Here is a 17,416-nt window from a genome sequence, read left to right as displayed (position 1 = left end):
TTCAGAAGGTGATAATTTGGATACGGAATGTGTAATACCAGACGATATTTGGCTCAAGCACTTTAAGAGCATTTATGGAGATAAGGAGCATCAGGAGACAACTCCGGGAATAGCCATTCCTGGCTGTCCCATAACCCCTATTAAATTTGACCCGGTTGAAGTGGAAAGAGCCATTAGAGACACATCAAAAAATAAGACCCCAGGACCCGATGGGGTTCCTGCGGACCTTTACATTATGTACCCTAACTTCTGGGCAAAGATTTTAGCCAATGTGTTCAATGCTGCATCTTTAGTGGGTTTCCCTACTTCTTGGGCCTCGTCTATTATTGTGCCCATTTTCAAAAAGGGGAGCAGAGGGGACCCCGCCTGCTATAGGCCAAAATCCCTGCAGGACTCTGCCGTCAAGATCATGGGCAGAGTCATTTTGCAGAAACTGGGAGATTGGATGAATGGCAGGGGGGTCCTCTCGAACCTCCAGTATGACTTTAGGCAACATAGAAGCACCATGGACCAATGCCTAAATTTACATCTTTTGATTAATAAGTACACCATAGCAAAAGAGGGCTTTTTATACCTTGTGTTCATGGATCTATCATCAGCCTTCGATCTGGTGAACTGCTCTAAACTATGCCGTATTTTGTTGGATATGGGAGTAGATGCACCCTTGGTGTACTTCCTTAGCGACCTCCACCAAGATCTAGTGGTGGCCGTTAGGGTCACTCAGGAAGGCAGATGTACGGACAAATTCAGTTCCAGGCGGAGGGTCAGACAAGGCTGCATTCTGCCCCCCCTACTGTTTACGATCTACATCAATGGCTTGGAAAAATCTCTAGCAGGGGCAAGTGCGGATATTCCGCATGCAGGGGGATCGGGTATCCCGGTCCTCCTGTACGGGGATGACGCTGTACTTATTGCACGCACAGGTCTGGGCCTACAGAGGATGCTGGACAACTTTGGTACATTCATGGAGTCCCTAGAGCTAAAAGTAATTAGCAATAAATCCCATGTAATGATTGTCGGGGCCCGTAGGAGGATCCCCAAGGTTAAAACATTCAGATGCCTGGGTGCGGAGGTCTCTAGGGTTCCGGTGTTCACTTACTTGGGAGTACTCTTCGATGAGAAGGGTAACTGGGGACCTCAGCAGAAGCATAAAAGCAGTGCTGTAGCAAGATCAACAGCAGACCTCCTTAGCTTCGCCAAAAGGCTGGGATCTAGGCCCATGGAGGCTATGCTTAAAATATACAAGTCTAAGTGCTGTGCGATTGCCTCTTATGGGGCATCGATTTGGGGCTATGCGCCTGTGGACAAAATACAAATAGTTGAAAACAGGTTCCTTAGATCATTGCTGGCGGTACCGCAGTCGTCTCCGACTTTGTCTGTACATTCTGAATTAGGCTTGGGCTATATAGCAGACCACCTAAAAGCAGCCCCACTGATCTGTTGGGTCAAGACGTGGCTCAATGAGGAAATCACCCTCAACCACATTATCCTTAAAGATCGCTTGGCCCTCGATAGGGCAGATAGTATCCCATGGCTGGCATACGTTAGAGCGGCGTGTGTTAGACTGGGACGCCCTGAACTATATACAGCCCCGGAGAGAATAAGGAAAGAGGACTTGGTGTGGATTAAACATCATTTCCGGACCATGTTGGAGGCAGATAGGGAAGACACAGAGCTTAAAAAATTAGGAATTAGAAGTATTTATGTCGTACAGACCTCCCCAGCCATTGAACCCTACCTGAAGATTGTCACCAAGCCTTTCCATCGCTTTTTGCTGACAAGATTTAGGTTCAATTTAATTCACTTTACCTTAGGAACTTTCCCACAATAGGGTAAACCAGAGGACTCCCCACCATGTTCCTGTGATAATTTATCCATACAGGACACCCTCCACCTAATTATGTTTTGCGAAAAATTTTCTACAGCACGTAAAAGATTCTTTTGTCCAATACTACGTGAAGCGGAGTTTCTGCAGGTCAGACCTGCACTTTCACATCTGCAACAGCTGAGTAGCGTGCGTATTATTTTTAGCGTAGCCAGTTTTTTAGTGGCCGCAGCTAGAGTAAATAATAAAAAAGGTATCGATATGCATTAAGTACAGCAGTCTGAGAGGGGGGGGGGGCACCTTTTGTTCTTTTTATTCTGTAAAATGAAATTATGTTTTGTGTACTCTTTTTTACCATAGTGCACAATGTCGTCCAATAGGTCATGTACTGTTTTGCATAAATCATGAATTGTAAATAGTGTACATATATGACTGTCCGCAAATGTATATATATTTATTTATCTGTATATATTTTACAGGTTTTATGCACAAATGAATGTATGTATTGCTGCTTCTTTTATGATTTTAATTAATCGAAATAAAGAGTTTTGACTGACTGATGGGGGGTAGGGACCTGAAAGTGTTGAGTTGGAATGTGAATGGGTTAGGGGATAAAATCAAGCGTAGTGTGGTTCTTCAATATATGAAACATCACGCCCCCGACGTGGCTCTCTTACAAGAAACTCATCTAATTGGGAACACATGTAAGGCACTGCATAGAATGGGATACAGATTGGTGGCACATGCGGGCTTTACTTCAGGCTCCAGAAGGGTGGGAATCCTAGCCCGGAAGGCGCTTCCTTTGGTTATTGATTCCGTACTGGAGGATGACAGGGGCAGGTATGTTGGCGTGACGGGCCGATGGGAGGGTCATGTTCTCTCCTTGTTGTCGGTTTGTGTTCCCACTCTTACGCTTGCTGATCTGAGAAAAGCTTTGCTGGCTCTCCCGCGTGGTCTATTGATACTGGGGGGGACCTTAACGCAGTGGTCTCAGGAGTTATGGATAGGCATCATCCGCGGGAGATGGGACGCACTCAGAGATGGCTGGCCGATTTCCTTGAGGTGATGGGTTTGGTTGACAGCTGGAGGTTGCTCCATCCAGACCAAAAGCAGTATACCTTTCATTTTGGGGCACATGGTAGTTTGTCCAGATTGGATTACTGTCTTGTTCCTGCGGCTCATGCTTCTTCCGTGGTGGAGGCGACACATCTTGCTAGAGGTATATCGGATCATTCGCGGCTCTGGTTCCGCATCGGTGTTTCCTCGGGGTCTAAGGGTAGGGGGGCCCCAAATAATCCCTGGCATCTGCGCAATCTCAAAATTAGGGGAGACCTGATTAAGGCATTAGACCACTATTTCCTAGAAAATGAACGATCGGTGTCCTCGGCGATTACACTCTGGGAAGCTTTTAAGACGGTTCTACGGGGTCAGGCTCTTTCATTGATCGCAGGAGCTAAAAGAGACCGCAATAATGAAGTGGTAGAGTTGGAGGCTGAGATAGGTGGCCAGGAGGTGGAGCTGGAGCGGGAGGTGACTGCATGTCCTCAATCTCAAGCAGCACGAATATAGAACGCTGGTCACAGGCAGCGCGAAAGCCTTGAGTAGAGAACAGCAGGGCCAGTTGTATGACGTCGGTGTTAAAACAGGGAAACTTATTGCTTGGCTAGACAAGAAGGATAGGGCGGATCGTGTGGTCACAGAGATTGTGACAGAGGACGCAACATGCCTCACAGACCCCCAGAATATTGTGGATAGTTTTGCAGATTATTTTCGCACGGTATACACCTCGGTTTCGGATCTTCCGGAGAAAGACTCACAATTGATGTGCGAGATTTGCAGCTTCCGTGTTTGGCCGCAGAGGACCGTGAGTATATGGACAGCGACTTCACTGTGGATGAAGTAGCACAAGCGGTGCGCTCCCTGAATTCTGGTAAGGCGTTGGGACCTAATGGGATCCCAATCGAATTGTACAAGCTTCGGCCTGATAAGATTGCCCCCTACTTGAGGCGCATGTTTATTGAAGCCCGGGAAAGGGGGACATTGCCCTACGATCAGAGAGTAGCTTCTATAGTAGTTATACAGACGGCAAACCAAAATCGAGTTGCGCTTCCTATAGGCCTATTTCACTATTGAATGCGGAACCCAAGATCCTTGCAAAGATTCTTTCTATTAGATTGACAAAGGTGATCAGCGGGCTGATCCATCCTGACCAATCGGGTTTCATCCGTCACAGGAACATGGCCCTCAATTTGCGTAGATTGCATGGTGTGATTGCTAGAGCCCATACCCTGATGGGAGCCACCGTCATTGCATCGCTCGATGAAACGATGGCCTTTGATACTGTAGAGTGGCCTTATTTGTGGGCTGTTTTAGCAAAATTTGGTTTTGGCCCAGATGTTGTCCGTTGGGTCCAATTGCCGTATACGGAACCCCTTGCCCAGGTGGTAGTGAATAGTATCATTTCCACTTAGTCTTGGCCGTGGCACCAGGCAGGGGTGTCCCCTCTCTCCCCTTTTGTTCTCCTTGGCTCTGGAGCCGCTGGCTGCATGGATCCGCTGGGAGCCCTCGGCTCGAGGTCTCCGGTGTTCACCGCAGTGGGAAGACAGGATCTCTCTGTATGCGGACGATATTTTACTTTATTTGGCTTCACCTATGAAATCCCTGGATGCGGTTTGCGATGTGTTGACCTCCTTGGGCCGGAATTTGGGACTATCTATAAATTGGGGCAAATCGCTTGTGTTCGTTCTTAGTGGGGATGCTCCGCTCCCCCCACGAAATTGTCCGATTCAAATAGCTACTGATGGTTTCAAATATTTAGGGATATTTGTTTCATTGGACCCTATGGCTCATTACGAAAGGAATCTCCTCCCCCCTTGTCGCGGGCTGGAAGAAGCTTCCTCTCTCTTTGTTGGGGCGTGCAACCCTCTTTAAAATGATGTCTCTGCCTCGTTTTCTATACGCTCTACAAAACACTTTAGATGTAGTACCCGCTAGTTATTTTCGGGAAGTGGAAGGGTTACAACGCAGTCTATTGTGGAAAGGTAGACCCCGGATCGCATTAGCCAAATTGACACTTCCGTGGTATGACGGCGGGATTGCGCTCCCTGATATACGGCGCTACTATTGGGCCTCTCAATTGGCAGCAATTGACCTTGGCACTTATGGGCCCCCTTCTGACCCTGGGTATGCTATGGATAGATGGCTTCTTCCTGGAGGCAATTATAACAGAGCATTGTATACTAGGAAGGACGGAAAAGTGCTAACGGGCTGACTAAGCATGCGGTGCAGATCTGGCGTGACGCTACTAGCTATTTGGGATGGAAGGGTCGTTTGACGCAGGCTACCCCCCCCTGTTTGATTCTGACATGTTATGCAAACTCTGGAATCCGAAGGGTTTTGACAGGTGGGACTTGATTGGGCTCTCGACTATCGGCGATGTCTGGGCTATGGGTAGGCTCAAAGCGTTTCCGGAATTGCAAACTGAATTCAAATTGGGTAGTACTGAGTACTTTCGCTATGCTGAGGAAATATAAATTTTATGGTCAAGTAATGTTCCCTAACGTGTACCCCACCGTCTCCATGTACTAGCTTAAAGTGCATGTAACTTCCCTCCTGTGCCAGCTATGAAGACGCAAATACATTTGCGTCCAACGTTAACATGTCCTCTTTCAGACCCACCCTGAATGGGTTGAATATTCCGTTTCTAAGTAGGCTATGCCAACGTCTTTTTGTGGTGTACTTTACACATTTTTCAGCTCTGGCGAAGTAGGCCCTGAATTCTGCCATCAAGCCTTTTTCCTGCCTTCTGACTCCGAAAGCCTCAGCCCAGGCTGTCTCTGTACTCGTGACCTCTGCCTTACTCCCTGTGCGGCTAACGGCGCTTAGCTCAGCCTGCTGCCTGCCAAGACTGAATTCAACCTTCGAATTATCTGTTCCGCTCCTCGAAAATGCATTCCTGCCTACTAGTTTAAGTAAACATCCCCCCAGCTGCAGAGCAAAGGGCCCGGCCTCACTGTCTCCGTGCAAGTAATTCATAGCCTCTGTTACCATGGTAGGCCCATGCCCCTCGCCTCTCATGCAGACACTTAGACGCTTATACACACACTCACAGTCAGTATAGAATAGCTTCTGCCCCAGAGACCTTTTCCTTTTAGATAATATAGTTCCTAAACATCAGATACCAGATATGATAGAGTACGAGTTGATCTGACATGCCAGACTTCTGTCTCTTTCCACCAGTGTAAATGTCAAGTCCCCTGCACCCTCCGGTTTCACGTCAATCACACGTCATGCAGCTGCGCGCGCATCCAGGCCTCAGATTTCTGCTGACATTACAAGATTCTGCTTTATTGCCACCCCCTTGTGACACCTACCTGTGACGTTTCTAGCACACACCTCTATGTTCACGCCTTCTAATTACGTATCACTACCACGTGTGTGTTTTATCTTGTTTCTCTCAGCTGTTACGCCTACTGTATTGGTTTCTATAATGTGACTTAAGTATATAAGCTATGTATTGTCAATAAAATATTGCTCTATCCCTTCCTACACCCCAGTGGTGGTAGGAACATGATATCCGGTCTGGTACCATTCCTTTTTAAGGAATAAAACCCCTAAGAACTCTAACACCACGGACTCTGCCTCTTTCTTTCCGATTGAGTTATTATTGATTAAGTACTTACCTGCATAGAAATTAGGACGGTAAATCAAATATTTACCACATTATTTTGGCGCCCGAACAGGGACCCCTCCCCCACCCCACGCGCCGGTTGGTGCGTTGCAAGCTCTGTCCCCTGCCATCAGTTAGACGGAACTACGCGTACTGGCAGGATTTCCTGTATCTCCCTCTGGCCCACGGAGGTGACGAAGACTGCGATCAGCACCCAGACGAGGCGGTGAGGAGTGCGGAGGATCCCGACCAGAGCCTAGCCGAAAGAAGCAAGGTCCGAGGTGTCAAGAGGCCCACCAGTTTCCGAAGTATCCACGTGTCGAGTCGAGTCCAGTCCGGTCCAGTCCAGTCGAGTTTTCCGAGGCCTTCCGATTCCGTGCTTCCCGGTGAGTACCATTGCTGGAACGTATCTAGACGGGTGCATTAGCATGTATCCGGTAAAGACGGGTTTGGGTACACAAACGCGGTCTGCACTGTTTTAGACAGTGTATCTGTACTGTTTAGCAGTATATCCGTTATTCCAGCTCTTGCACTGTTTTTACACAGTGTATCTGTGCTGTTTAGCAGTACATCCAGTATAGAGGGGGTAGTCATATATGTTTCAAATGTCTTTCATGTGATAAATGTCGTGGTATGAGTGACTGTTTTCAATGTGCATTATTGTGTTCTTGTGTAACTAGCGGTGTTCAGAATTAAATAGCAAGGATTGAGTATACAGTATTAAAGTAAACAAGATGCCGTTTTTCAATAAGTTAAAGCAGATAGGAACTAGGAAAGGGATACTAGAGGAAGAAATTCCTATCCCCCCTAGGGACACTCCTGGAAATTTCATGTATCATAAGCATGGCTTAGATGCCATATTGTATCTAGATTTATGGGCCGATTATAATAAGCATCTAGACGAGACACACAGATGGCCTGTTACCGGAACATGGGATGCCGAGTGCATCAGGAAGGTAGAAGAAGCACTATGGAAAAAGAAAGCCAGACAATATCAGAAGGACGCCATAGAATTTTGGCGTAAAGAATAACATAAACGTGCTGAAAAAGCACTCCGTAGAGAAGATAGACATAGAGAAGAGTCAGATAAAGCCCGAGAGAACAAATTAGTTAATGAAGGAATCCGAGTAAAAGCAGAACAAGTAGACCGCGCACGAAACAATCTTGTAAATGGCATGTATCTTGTGGCCGAGGGTTCGCCTGAAACCACTTCAGAAATACCGAAAAATCTGCCGCCACCATTGGTTCTAACTAAAGTAAATCACAGAACTACTAAAGACATATTTCTGAATTCCTATCTAGACGATGTAGCACCCGCTTACACCAACTCACACGCCCCGCCTACTGACGGTGACGGGGACGGAGGTGGCAACCCGCCTCCAGACCATATCCCGCCATTACCGCAACAAAGTTCCCCCGTCCGACAGCCTGTCGTCCCTCCACCCCCACCACCGCTTCTCACACCTAAGGTTAAGATACCAAATCCGTTTCTGCCTGATCCTACTAAGAGACAGGTTCAAGTACATATACAGACTCCACAGAGGGATAATGCCCAAGCCTCTGCCTCAGGAGGTGCAACCGGGGGTTACCAGACCCCGCCAGCAACACACAGATTACACCTTAGGGACATGCAGAACCACCCTACGCTCCAATCACCCCGTCTCGACATACTCAAAGAACAGCTTCCAGTTTGCAGATACGATCCAGTACCCGGCAAAGACGATAGAATGCTGCAGTTCCAGCCGACGGCCAGAGAAAGGGTACGACCCAGACCCAGAATTCAGCAGCTCCCGTTAAGGGGACATGCAACTATTGCAAGCAGCCAGGTCACTACGTACATGAATGCCCAGTCCTGAAACATAATATATCAACAGGTAACACTAAAGAAAGACCGCGTCCGCCTAGACAAGACCAGGTCCAGCAGCAGACTTCACAGAATATACAGCCCATGCAGAATACACAGCCTATGCATGTTTCACCACATACAGCACAGACAGTAGCGGTACCACCGTCACAGCCACAGCCCATTGCCGCGACTCAGCAAGTCTCACAACAGATGTACCAGTATGCCCAATCTGATTACCCCGATTATCCACGATACACATGAAACAGCCTAGAGAGGGAGGGTGGCTTGCCTCTTATTGAGATTCCTGTAGATCAAGAGGGTCCTTATGTACACAGTCAAGTATTGGGAAAAGACAGAAAGTTTTTAATTGACACAGGGGCAAGTCGCACAACAATCAGCCATGATGAAGTCCCAGGGGCACCCCTCTCAGGCTCACAGAATGTTTCCCTTGGTTTTTCAGGACAACCTATCGTAAATGAGGTATCGAAACCAGTCCCCCTGGCTGTGGGTCCATTTTCACGTGTTACAGACTTGTTACTTACGAAATCATGTCCAGAAAATCTGTTAGGCATCAAAACATTGAAGGCTCTAGGAGCTGTGATATGTTGTTCTCCGGAAGGAGTTAGACTTTTCCTACGTGACTTTAAGGGTCACTATGTATTACGAGAGTTTGATGCCAGATTAAAAAATGTACCGGATCACTTGTGGGCACGAGGCCCAACCGATGTAGGCTGCTTGCACATTACACCATATCGTGTTACACTCAAACCAGGTGTTGTTTTACCCCGAATCAGACAATACAAGTTACCACCCGATGCTGTAGTGGCTTTACTGGAAATCATTGAAGAGCTCATTGCCCAAGGAGTGGTCGTAGAGACCGACTCCAATATCTGTAATTCCCCTATCATTCCGATTCTTAAACGTACTGATCCCAATGCACCGCCAGTATATCGGCTGGTGATTGATTTGCGAGAACTGAATAAATGCATTGTACCACAGTACCCTGTGGTTCCCGACATCTCATCCCTATTGACTGCTATTGATTCAGAAGCAACGTTCTTTACTGTAATTGACCTCAAGAACGCCTTCTTCAGTGTGCCTATTGACCCAGAGAGCCGATATCTCTTCGGATTCAGTTTAAATGGACGAAGTTTCAAATTTTCACGCGCACCTCAAGGATTCACAGAAAGCCCCAGCATCTATAGCCAAGCACTGAAAAGACAACTTGATTGTATTCAAATGCCAGTTAACACCGCCTTAATGCAATACGTCGATGATCTGTGGATCACCGCACGAAGTGAACCCGAATGTGAACAAGCATCACTGACAGTTTTACATTTTCTGGCCGACAAGGGACACAAGGTGTCTCCTTCGGAGCTACAATTCTGTGTTCAGCAAGTTGTGTACTTGGGTCACTTGCTGTCCAAAGTGGGGAGACAGCTCACTCCTGACCGTATCCAGTTAATTGTAAATATGCCACAACCCCAGACACAAAAGGAAGTGCGGGCCTTTATAGGCCTCACCTCGTACTGCAGACAATGGATTCCTCAGTATGCATTTCTAGCTAAACCACTCATTCAGTTGACAACACAGGAGGCAGCGACTTCGACTGTCCTTCCTTGGACTCAGGAACATACACAGGCCTTTGAAGAATTAAAGAAAGCTTTATGCCAAGCACCAGTTTTAGCGACACCATGTTACAGTAAACCTTTTACACTTTTTGTTACAGAACATGATGGTACAGCGTTGTCTGTCCTCACTCAAGATCAAGCAGGTTCACATAAGCCTTGCGCTTATTTTTCAAGTACATTGGATTCAGTAGCCCAGGCGCTCCCTGCGTGCTTAAAGTCAGTAGCAGCAACAGCCCTAGCAATTAGACAGAGCGACTCAATTGTTTTAGGACATCAATTAACAGTACAAGTTCCACATTCTGTAGAGGTTCTTCTAAACCGAACTCAGACCCAACACTTGACTATAGCACGACTGACAGGTTATGAACTGACACTATTCCAACCACACATAGAAATCAGACGCTGTAACATCCTGAATCCCGCAACATTGTTACCTTCGATTATGACTAATTCAGCCCCGCATGATTGTATAGAGATCATTAATGCAGTAACAAAGCCCCGACGAGACTTAACAGATGTTCCACTGACAAATCCAGACCTGACACTTTATGTGGATGGTTCATGTATGAGAACAAACACAGGAGAATTAGTGGCCGCCTATGCAGTGACCACTGAAACTGAAGTTAAAGAAACATATCGTATTGATACACTGTCCGCTCAAGCAGCAGAGCTCATCGCTCTGACTCGAGCCTGTATACTAGCCAAGAACAGAAATGTTAACATATACACAGATTCACGTTATGCTTTCGGAGTTGTACACGACTTCGGAGTGTTATGGCAAGAACGAGGTTTCCTGACCTCTCACGGTGCCAAGATCCAACACGGTCCCCTCATTCAAGCACTATTAGAGGCAATACATCTGCCTTCAGGCATATCCATCATGAAGTGCAAAGCACTTACTAAAGTTACAGATTCCATTTCCCAGGGTAACGACCTGGCAGATCAAACAGCAAAACATACAGCATTGACTCACACCCAGACAACTGATATGACAAAGACAATAGTACCGACACATTGTATGACAGTCAGGGATCCCACACTAGATGTAATCGTTATTCAGACACATGCTACTCCAGATGAAATTAAGAAATGGACTGAACTAGGAGGGATCCAGACAGATCAAGGTTGGATGACGAAGGGAAACTCTACATGGTTTCTCCCCGACTCTATGGTTCAAGTCATAATAAATACAGCACATAGTCCAGCACATCTAGGAGAAAAAGCTATGTTAGACAGTTTACAGAATCTCTGGTACAACAAACACTTACGAGCAGCAGCAAAACAGAAAGTGCGTACTTGCATGATCTGTTGTCAGTTCAATCCAGGTAAAAGCGTCCCTGTAGAGCAAGGTGGATTCCATCCTCCTGATCACCCTTTTGAAGTCCTCCAGATGGATTATATACAGATGGACCGTTGTCGAGGATTTAAGTACGTCCTCGTAGTTGTTTGTGCACTTTCCCGTTGGACCGAAGCATATCCAGTCCCAGATTACACTGCTCCGACCACTGCCAGGCAGCTGGTTCGAGAATTCTTCCCACGGTACGGCTTGCCTCGTGTCGTGTACTCAGATAACGGACAGCCATTCTCATCCGAGCTCATGAAACAGGTTTCCCTTCTGCTGGGATATCAGTGGAAATTCCACTGCGTCCGACATCCCGAAGCCGCTGGCCTTGTAGAGAGGCATAACCAGACACTGAAAACACGCCTTGCAAAGATCTGTAAAGAGAAAGGGGTCGACTGGATAGTCGCCCTGCCAGTTGCACTGTTCTATATGAGAATGGTCCCCCATTCGAGATCAGGACTATCCCCGTATGAAGTGGTCTTTGGCAGACCACCGAATATGTGGGGGACGCCCATGCCTAAGAAAATAACCGATGTTGATTCTAATATGCTGACAGATTACCTTGCCTCCTTGATGTCTGCACTCCAATCATGTCGTTCACAGGTTGCTGCAGCCTTTCCCGACAACACTGATGTAAAGCCACACGATGTCCGTCCCGGGGACACAGTCCTAATCCGTAACTTCGACAGGAAAAGCCCGCTGGAGCCCCGCTGGAAGGAGCCGAAGATCGTCCTTCTTACCACGAGGACCGCAATCAAGGTGGAAGGCCGAAAGGGGTGGATCCACACGAGTCATATTAAAAAATGTAATGAACTGTTGCCAGAAACTGACTCGTCCACCCCCTCAAAGGACTGCCTCGATACTAAAGACTTTAAAGTTACCAAACAAGAGAAAACTCCCCAAGAGAAGTATCGAATGAAACTTCGATCTAGCAAGTCAGACAGTTTAATTGTTTAAGTCCTCCCCTAGGTGAATCGGTTAAATAGTTTTCTGACATGTATCCCCTAGATCGAGATAGAGAGAGAGAGAGACAACTGAAGAAACGTACATATTGTAAATCACTCCGCAGTCACTGTATAGTGACATTATTGATTATGTTTTTTCTAAGTCTTCTGATTATTGTAGCGAGTATATTGCTTCCCATATATTACCCTATCTTCAAGCGTGAACAATCTGCTTACAATGTCACTGCCGAACATTCTTTTAGTGAATTACCTCCCCACGAACTACCTTACAGACTCGCGCTGCGCAACAACACATTCATTAGTATGTTAAATCACTCCCATCAGACTAACAATGCTACAAATTGCTGGATATGTGGCCGACTCCCTCCCTATCAGAAATACAAGGGAGTTCTGCCTCTCTTTCCGTACCCGTTCACTCACAATGGCTCCTGTGGGGCATGGTTTAGAATAATTAATTCCTTAGATCCTGATGTCGCGGTTTTTAAAGGGAGCTGGGTTTGGGGAAACTTGAACTTAATGCCTGTTACCCTGACAAGAAGGGACTTCCCATTAGAATAGGAACTGATCTAGAAAATGAAGTTTACGGATTAGGTAATTATACAATTAACCTTATGATTCTTACTGTCGAATCCGAAGCTGCACCAGTTCTCCCTGCTATGTCAGTATTACCAGTCACTGGTGAATTATGCGTCAGTAAGAAGGGTTCAGTACACTTAGGTCATAGTAAATGTACTACTGTGGTCGAATTCAGTGATCTAGGCAAGTCTTCCTTTAGAGCTACCCGTCATTCCTACTTTGTTTGTGGCCATACCGCATACATATGCTTACCTCCAGATTGGGATGGTACCTGTTACATTGCATTCCTTCTGCCACCTGTTTTCCTAGCCCCTCCTGATTATCACAGAAATATGAATCTAGTGAAGAATAGACTCAGAAGAGATCTCCCGATTGTCGACTATACTGAAACGGTATGGGAGCAATACACAGATTTCAATAAAGGATTCTTTTTCTTCACCGGCCCTGTCCAAAATAGTAAACTAATACGTAGATTAACTAGAACACTCGAAGCAGTAGTGAATGAAACGGCCTCCGCCCTAGGTAACTTAACAGAGGAGCAGTCCGCCATGCGGGTTGTTGTTCTTCAGAATCGTCTTGTTATTGACGTCATCTTGGCAGATAGAGGCGGAGCTTGTAAGGTCATCGGGTCAAGTTGCTGTGTTTTCATTCCAGAAAACGCGCCGACGGTATACCAAGCTATTACACGTCTTCATAAAATTGCAAGTTTTATACATCAGAATCCAGGCACCTGGACTTGGTCCGGTTGGTTCTGGACAACGTTGACCGCTTGGGGATGGAAGATCCTATCCTTCCTAGGCATTGCCCTTGTCATAGTATTCAGTTGCTGCCTGTGCCTACAGTGTGGGCCAGCGATTTGTGGACTGTGTGCCACATCGTGCATTGAACATTCCAGTTTTCTCTCAAAACGTGAAAGGAAGAAAGAAGAGCAAATGATGTTACAAGAACAGACTGATCGATTCATGAGGATCGATATATCATGAAGGGTCCGTAGGGAACAAGGAGGGAATGAGGAAATATAAATGTTATGGTCAAGTAATGTTCCCTAACGTGTACCCCACCGTCTCCATGTACTAGCTTAAAGTGCATGTAACTTCCCTCCTGTGCCAGCTATGAAGACGCAAATACATTTGCGTCCAACGTTAACATGTCCTCTTTCAGACCCACCCTGAATGGGTTGAATATTCAGTTTCCAAGTATGCTATGCCGACGTCTTTTTGTGGTGTACTTTACACGTTTTTCAGCTCTGGCGAAGTAGGCTCTGAATTCTGCCATCGAGCCTTTTTCCTGCCTTCTGACTCCGAAAGCCTCAGCCCAGGCTGTCTCTGTACTCGTGACCTCTGCCTTACTCCCTGTGCGGCTAACGGCGCTTAGCTCAGCCTGCTGCCTTCAAAGACTGAATTCAACCTTCGAATTATCTGTTCCGCTCCTCGAAAATGCATTCCTGCCTACTAGTTTAAGTAAACATCCCCCCAGCTGCAGAGCAAAGGGCCCGGCCTCACTGTCTCCGTGCAAGTAATTCATAGCCTCTGTTACCATGGTAGGCCCATGCCCCTCGCCTCTCATGCAGACACTTAGACGCTTATACACACACTCACAGTCAGTATAGAATAGCTTCTGCCCCAGAGACCTTTTCCTTTTAGATAATATAGTTCCTAAACATCAGATACCAGATATGATAGAGTACGAGTTGATCTGACATGCCAGACTTCTGTCTCTTTCCACCAGTGTAAATGTCAAGTCCCCTGCACCCTCCGGTTTCACGTCAATCACACGTCATGCAGCTGCGCGCGCATCCAGGCCTCAGATTCCTGCTGACATTACAAGATTCTGCTTTATTGCCACCCCCTTGTGACACCTACCTGTGACGTTTCTAGCGCACACCTCTATGTTCACGCCTTCTAATTACGTATCACTACCACGTGTGTGTTTTATCTTATTTCTCTCAGCTGTTACGCCTACTGTATTGGTTTCTATAATGTGACTTAAGTATATAAGCTATGTATTGTCAATAAAATATTGCTCTATCCCTTCCTACACCCCAGTGGTGGTAGGAACATGATATCCGGTCTGGTACCATTCCTTTTTAAGGAATAAAACCCCTAAGAACTCTAACACCACGGACTCTGCCTCTTTCTTTCCGATTGAGTTATTATTGATTAAGTACTTACCTGCATAGAAATTAGGACGGTAAATCAAATATTTACCACAATGCGCAGGTCAGACATGCATTGACGACGGCCCTACTGGAGGCATCGGACTTGTCCGAGGCGTCACCTCTGGAAGATAGGATTTTAGATGGCCGTCTGCCCGAAAAAACAATTTCTCTTATTTATAAGAAATTGATCAATCATAGGGCGGATCTCCTGGTTGCATTAAATGATAAATGGTTGCAAGATGGAGTTGAATTGGATGATGAGGACTGACAAGCGGCTGTATCATCGCCGAAGGTTGACGCAATCCCAGCACGCCTTCGACTTGTTCAGTTGAAAATATTGCATAGGGTTTATGTCACTGGACCCCGCCTGGTTCGGATGGGAATGTCGGACACGGATTTGTGTAGACGGGGGTGTGGTCTTGTGGGTACGTTCCTCCATATTATTTGGGAGTGTTGCTCTGTAGCTGAATACTGGAGGGGGATTCACGATGTCATGCTAGAGGTGTTGGGGATGGCTGTTCTAACGGAGGCAAGGAGGTGCCTCCTTAATATTTGGGAGCCCACTGATCTTAATGTGGCGCAGATTGCCTTGGTAACTTTAGATAATATGATAGCAAAAAGGAATATAGCACAGCGGTGGGGGTCAGAGGGGTCAACGGCCATCGAAGAATGGAAAGAGAATATGGATTGGTGTATGTTCCGCGAAAGAACTGTTCATGTGGCTCAGGGCCGCCCCCGTAGGTGGGCATCCGTGCGGGGGCTGTGGAATCGATACAGGGGAGACATATGTGTGCCTCCTGTTGCTTCTCCCATTGATTTTCCTACCTCTCCTTGATTGTTTTTATTGGTGTATTATGTTTTCCGCTTTCTCTCCCCTCCCCCCCCCTTTTCTCCGTTTTCTCCTGATGAGATGATATGCATTATGGGGAAGTGTCTCCCCACTGTTGTGCCTTTATTTTGTTTTTGATGCCTTGTTTCAGTAAAAATATATTTCTTAAAAAAACAACGTTCTAAATGGTGATGAAATTCATTTCACTTTGCATCCATCTCTCGGTTTCCTTGTATATTATATTGTACTAGTAAATTGTGCTCCCTGCAGAATTGACACATTGACAAGACATCCCTGTACAGTTTGCTTTTTATATGCACATGGAAACACGACATTAGACTGCAACACGTATTGAACATCTTTAAAAAAAACAAATGTACCAGTACTGAAAACTATCCAACTGCTTCGGTGGAGTGTTGGTAGGAGTTGTATTGATAAACCTATCCTCCTAATATTGATCAAGCTACAATGTCGTCATATGTGGCCAGGTGCTCTCCCTTAAGTAGAAGAGGCAAGGATTAAACTAGAAAAAACTCAGGCAGAAATGAAAGATTTTGAGACATAATTGACAAATAAAAAATCTGAAAAATTAAGGAAGGATATAAGATGGTTTACAAAGGAAAAATTGTATCCTTACCTCAACCCTAATTACTATCAGGAGGGTGGTTATAACAGCTATAACAGCTATGCCCCGAATTATAACAAATACCAACAGAGGCATTTTACAAATTTTTCGGACACTGGTTCCTCAGAGTCTGAGGGTGAAAATCACTAAGAACTAGGTAATGGTCAATATAACTCTAGACCATTTAGAGGAAAATCAACACAACAACCGTTTCACAGACATTATTTTTTATACCACGGGCCAATACAGGGGCAGGAGTGTTCGGTGGCAGCAAGACAGAGGTGGGCAACATCAGATGAGCCCTCAACCTCAACAATATGTGAAAACTCACAACCAGCAATATTGGTGGTAGATAATGTTAATATCGCCACTCAGGTAAAAGAGAAAGTGGCTCTGCCCATTTACAATTTGCCTACAAGGGTTCTTAAGTCAGAGGAAACAACAATACTGAGTCGTGGTTTGTCTTTTGTGCCTTGCACCCAACTGAATAAGTTTAAGTTACATGAGGATTTATTTACCTTTTTTAGAAAGGTTAGACTTAACAAATTTTTCATGGAAAGACCCCCCCAAGAAGTTGATAATAACATGTCACATTGTAAACCCCCTTCTACGTTTACTCCTACGTTAGAAATGGTAGGACCCGAAGTCAATATATTCGAACAAAATGTCTTAAAAGACATTGCTCGGATTGTTAAGTATCCGAATAAACCACATTTTAATTTATCCAAAATAGAAAATATGGCTTTGGGAGAGATCAATAATGACACTAACTTGGTAATAAAACCCTGCGATAAGGGCGGGGTGATTGACATTTTTAACAAGGACCAGTATGATCAGAAAATGTTAGATATGTTATCAGTTAAAGAACACTACAGAACAGAGCAACCTAGAGAACTGGTTAGACTTAATACACACATACAGGAAATGTCTCATGAGGCCTTAGTGGAGGG

This window comes from Lissotriton vulgaris, chromosome 12 (genome assembly GCF_964263255.1).
Source record: "Lissotriton vulgaris chromosome 12, aLisVul1.2, whole genome shotgun sequence".
NCBI classification, from domain to species: domain Eukaryota; kingdom Metazoa; phylum Chordata; class Amphibia; order Caudata; family Salamandridae; genus Lissotriton; species Lissotriton vulgaris.
This window is presented reverse-complemented; position numbering follows the sequence as displayed.